Here is a 6,017-nt window from a genome sequence, read left to right on the forward strand (position 1 = left end):
TTTGGCACTATAGATAGAGTGTATAAAATCTTATTTGTCCTGTTAGGTCCTGCCTTCAAGTTTCTCAATTAGTTTCATCAGCTGGAAGATAGAATTTTGATTTCTTCATTCTTTCAGTCATTTATTAAGTAATTATTGACTGCCAACCATAAGTGACTCATGATAAATCAAGGGTCCAAACAACAGAATGATTGACATTTTGGGATGGATCATTTTTGTTTGGAGGTGGAGGGCTGATCTATGCATTATGTCTAGCAACACCCTTCCTCCACTGTGACAACTAAAAATATCTCCAGACAATGCCAAATGTCCCCTGGGGAGGAAACCCTCACCACAGTTGAGAAGCATTGGTGATAATGGGACAGAACAGATGGGAGTTGAGGTGGGGGTGGGAGAGAAGCAAATCAAGTAACATTTCAGATGGGATACATGAGTGGGTCTGAGACATTAAGGAGGGAGAATAGAGAAATCTCTGAGACTGGAAAACTGTGAGGACTGGGAGAAATGAAGGAATCAGTAAATAACTCTGGTTTGGGCAACTGGGATGATTGTGACCCTTTCATTGAATCAATAAACAAACAAATAAATAAACAAATAAGGAAGAAATATGCAAGAGAAGAGCTGAATTTCAGACCTGTAGTTTCAGATGCAACTTGTGCTCAGGGAACTGTTGTCCAGGAGCAAGGTCAGAATGGAGAGGTGAATTTGAGTGGCAGCACCTTAGTAATTGACACCAGAAGAGAAAATATGTCCTTTGTAAGGAGAGATCATTCATTTGCTGGAGAAAAGGATGAGTTGGATAATTAAAATGCAACCTAATTCTTCTACATTTCACCAAGGTTAAGTAAGCTGAAGTAAGGTTAAGAAAAACTGAAAAGACCTCAAACCTAATTATTAAAAACATTTCATTATATTTTATTCCTTCTGTCATGCTGGGGATTGAATCAGAGCCCTGAACAGGTGAGGCAAGTGCTCTACTACTGAGCTATACTTCCAAGTCCCCATTTGAGTTTACTTAGTGCCACTAACCATGACATGATTTTAATGTCAAAAAAGCTGAGAAATTCACAACTTTTGAAACCTGCTTTTTTCTTCAATGGTTTAATATGAAAATTTTCAGGCATACAGAAAAGTTGAAGGAATTTCCAAGTAAGCACCATATATCTACCATACAAACTATACACTTAACACATATATATGTGTGTGTGTATATGTGTATATATATATATATATATATATATATATATATATAAACTCTGTTATCAATATCTGTTTATGCATATGTTAAAGCATTTTATTTTTGATGTATTTTAGAGTAAATTGCAGAGATTAGGATAATTAACCCAACTATGCAGCATACATATTATGAACCAGAGTTCAATATTTATTTAAAGTTTACCAACCTATTTTTGCTAATTTTATTTATTTATATATTCATTCATTTTTGTGTGTTGGGGATCCAAACATGAGCCTTGTGCAAGCTAAGCATATGCTCTACTGCTGACCTATACATCAGTGCACTAATTTTTTTGTTTAAAATCCTTATCCAGGTCTGTGGTTGTGTCTCAGTGGTAGAGGCTCTCCTAGCATGTGTGAGGACCTGGGTTTGATCCTCAGCACCACATAAAAATAAAATAAAGGTATTGTGTTCACCTACAACTAAAACAAAATATTTAAAAAAAAATCCTTATCCAGTGGGGTGCACATGCCTGTAATTCCAGCAACTCCAAAGGTGGAGGCAGCAAGATTGCAAGCTTAAGGCAAGCCTGGGCAATTTAAGCAAGATCATATCTCAAATAAAAATTTTTATAAAAAGGGGATGGGGATGTACATCAGGGGTAGAATGTTCCTGGGTTCAATCTCCTGTACAACCAAAATCAATCAATCAATAAAATAATAATAATAAAGTATATATCCAGTTCCCTCTATTGAAAAACAGGTAGCACTGCTTCTTCTTTCATGTTCAGTTTTTGTGACCTTTTTTTGGATGCTAATAATAAAGACTTTTTTTTTAACCAACAATTACAAAGTGCTATTATCTTTAAATGTAGGAGCTTGTCTTTCTCTTCTATATCTTTGTCACCTGGTATGTGGCTGTGCATAATTTTACAAGCAGAAATATGATATTCTCTCTCTCTCTCTCTCTCTCTCTCTCTCTCTCTCTCTCTCTCTCTCTCTCTCTTTTCCTTCTTTCTTTTTGGTGGCACTGGGGATCGAACCCAGGCATGTACTCTACTGCTTAGGTATGTCATCAGCTCTGATGCTCTTTCTCGGTCAGATAAATTTAAACTTGGGCCTTGTCAAAGGCATTTTTGGGATTATTAACTACCTACTGAACATAAAGGAATGCTTTGACAAACCATCCAGGTTTCCCTTTGTGATACTCTTACCATTCCTCCAAAAAGTAAACAATATGGTGGTATTTGTTATAAAGAATTTGGGACTTAAATTTGTGGACTCAAATATTGTCTCTCCTGATGAGAACTTTAGCTTCTTTGATCTTATGCTTTAATTATTATTGGGGTAAGAATACCTACCTACATTTGATACCCACAATTGTGAGTTTCAAATGAGACTTTGCATGTAATAGAGCTTTGTCAACTGTGACCTGCTGCACAACTCCTGCCTATTGTCTCACATTCAAAGGATGTGAAAAAAATCAGCAGCCCTCTCACTCCCTCCCCTTCTCCCATTCTCCCTTCTTCCCTGCCTTTTGTCTTCTGAACTTCTAGAATATATCACAGAAGAAAATAGCAAGGGAACAAATAATTTAGAATCAAAGATGTTCTGTTAAAGAAAGAGCAAAAATAAAGTTTCAAAGTACCTCAGCAAAGAAGCAGAAAATTCTAATATCCACAGGTAAATTGTGCCCTCTGGGGAGCCTGAATTGTAGAAAGAAGAAGAGCACAGTCTTGTGAAAGAGGTGAAACACAGCATTCCGGAATCGCTTGGAGACTGGGATATTAATCTGGCAAAGTTATTAAAGTTGATTTCTCCAAGCCATTTGCTCAAAAGAGCCACCTAAGGACAACTGGCTACCTGCCCTGAAGTTACATTTATTTTTAAGATTATGGTTTGAAAATGGATAGTACTATGCTTTTCCATCAAAGACTTGTAGGATCAACTTTCTTTTTCTTTATAAAGATGTTAAAGGAGAGACCTTAAAAATGTTGGTTCATAGTATGCAACAGAAGACTATACATTTGCTTGCTGCATTTAAAATGTATCATATAACATGTTCTATATTTCCCTTCTCTGGATTTACTATTCCATATTTTCAAAGTAGTTAACACAGAACTTCTAACTTAAATACTTATAAAATTATTGATTATTGACACTTTAATCTCAATTTACTGCTTGGAATTTCTTTCAATACCAATGATGTTTTAAAATATTTTTTAAAACAAAGTTAACTAAATGTGATAAGTAACTAAAGTAATGAAAATTTACTGTGAAGGAAAGTGTTTATGGTAATATTGAGGCTAGAATGTTAAGAAGTCCTGGTACAGAAAAAAGTGTGCCTGGAAGGATTTGCTTGGGAAAGTGGTGGTTTAGAGCATAATATCTAATGTCACATATTTGTGCCAAAGGTGTTTCCTTTTTGTCTTTTTCCTTTTGGTAGGCGACCACAATTGTGACATGTTTAATATTGATGAGGTTGACCTCCTGGGAGTTACAGTATATGTACTCTTTTGGAATACAAATGCTGTTTGATTTATATGATAAATACATAGAATTTTAGAGATTAGCATTTTAATCAACTCTAATCTCTGTATTTTCTGCTTCTCCCACCTCCTCTTTGTCTAAAATTTGAAATACCAACTTTGGAAATGACAGTTAATGTCCTGTTCTGGAGAAGCAAGGTCTGTGTAAAACATATGTGTATAACCATGTAAGGTAACCTTTCCTAAGCCATATGCTCAAGCACATTAAAGTGTTCAAGGAGATAATCAATTATTCAAGAAACAGCAATCCATTCATTCAGCAAATATTTATTGAAGAGCCATACAGAAGCAGGCAAATTGGGGTTAAGGGTTGTGTAAATGACAAAAATATTTTACTGCCCATCGGGGGTTCAGCTAAGGGTCGCCTCTGGTGGGCGACTCTCGAGCCTTGAAGCAGAAGAGAACCCAGGCCACCCCGGAGCTGCAGAGGCCTGTGCTGGGCAGGCAGAAAAATGGGGATGGCGTCGGTCTCTGCCATTTCTGATTCTCAGTTCTTGAACATCTCACCTGAACCATCAAGGTCTAATCAGGGTGTGGTTAGCCATTCTTGGTTTCCATATGTATCGTATCCGCCAGATAAGCCTTTCCTTAATAGTGATCAACAGCGCTCTCCAAATAAGCCTACACTTGCCTATCCAGAAAGCAATAGTAGAACCATCTTTTCTGCTCTGAAGAATCTTCAAGATAAGATTCACCACTTGGAACTTAAAAGGATTCAGGCAGAAGAAAGTGTGAAAACCTTGTCAAGAGAAACCACTGAGTATAAGAAAGTACTGGATGAACAGATTCAAGAAAGGGAGAATTCAAAAAATGAAGAATCAAAACACAATCAAGAACTGACATCCCGGTTATTAGCTGCAGAAAATAAATGTAATCTTTTAGAAAAGCAGTTGGAATACATGAGAAATATGATAAAGCATGCAGAAATGGAAAGGACATCCGTCTTAGAAAAAGAGGTTTCCTTAGAAAGAGAACAACAACATGATCAAACACATGTTCAAACCCAGCTTGAAAAACTGGATCTTCTTGAACAGGAGTATGACAAACTTACCACAATGCAGGCCATTGCAGAAAAAAAAAATGCAAGAATTGGAAGAAAAACTCCATGAAGAACAGGAAAGGAAACATGCAAGCTAAGGCAGCTGAGTTGCAGAATGGTCTGGAAACAAACTTATCTTTGAAGGTAATGCAGCTTCATATGTTCCCAGTGCAAGAAAAATTTAAAAAAAAGAAGTCAAAACCACCAGAAAGGAAAGGTCCTAGGAACTATTTTGGTGCACAACCACACTATCGACTATGCTTGGGTGATATGCCATTTATTGCCAGAAAGTCCAACAGTCCTAGTCATGCTGTAGTAGCCAATGTTCAGCATGTCTTGCATCTGATGAAGCAACACAGTAAAGCCTTGTGTAATGATCGAGTAGTCAACAGTGTTCCTTTGGCAAAGCAAGTATCTGTATCTTCACGAAGTAGTAAAAGTAAGAAGTCTTTAACACCTTCCTCCTCCAGCATCATTAATGAAAAGTTGTCAGAAGTCTTGCAGACTTTACAGGATGAATTTGGGCAAATGAGCTTTGATCACTAGCAGCTTACAAAACTTATCCAGGAGTTGCCAACAATTGAATTGAAAGACAATTTAGAGTGTGAACTAGTGGGAAGGATGGAAGCAAAAGCCAACCAAATAACTAAAGTTAGAAAATACCAAGCCCCACTGGACAAACAGAAGATAGAGAATCAGAAGAAAGAATTAAGAGCAAACAAAAAGACTCTTGAAGAAGAAGGAAATAGCAGCAGCCGTTCTTCTGGAGTCACAGGGACCACAAGTAAGAAGGATTTTGTCAAACAGAGACCTGGAGAAAAAAGCAGGAAAAATCTTCAGTTATTGAAGGACATGCAAACCATACAGAATTAATTACAAAGCAGTAACTTGTGTTGGGATTACTGATTCCTCATACCAGGTCATAAATTTTATTCAGATAACCTGTACCTCATCAATCAGATGTTGACAATTCACTTTCCAGGTTTCATACTCACTTATGTTAGAATTAATTAATAGCAGGTGTTAAGGGGCCCAGGCTTCATTACCCAGGCTTCTTTTGCTATGCAGTGCAAATGTTAAACCATTTTAATGAAAAAACCAAGGAAGTTTTAAAGCCTGAGAAGCCCCCATTTCTTTGAAATGAATTTTCTGTACTGATATATTGCACCTTGTAAATAAATTACTGGGTGTTTTTTGTTTTTGTTTTCTTGTTTGTTTTGTTTTGTTTGTTTCTTTTTTTACTTGTGCGTATG

General features: G+C 36.6%; 1 pseudogene; it reads left to right on the plus strand.

Moving 5' to 3' along the window:
• Positions 1 to 4,177: 4,177 nt before the first annotated feature.
• On the plus strand, positions 4,178 to 5,670 carry LOC124962218 (centrosomal protein of 57 kDa-like; annotated as a pseudogene).
• The last annotated feature ends 347 nt before the right edge of the window (positions 5,671 to 6,017 follow it).

This window comes from Sciurus carolinensis, chromosome 12 (assembly GCF_902686445.1).
Source record: "Sciurus carolinensis chromosome 12, mSciCar1.2, whole genome shotgun sequence".
Lineage (NCBI taxonomy): Eukaryota > Metazoa > Chordata > Mammalia > Rodentia > Sciuridae > Sciurus > Sciurus carolinensis.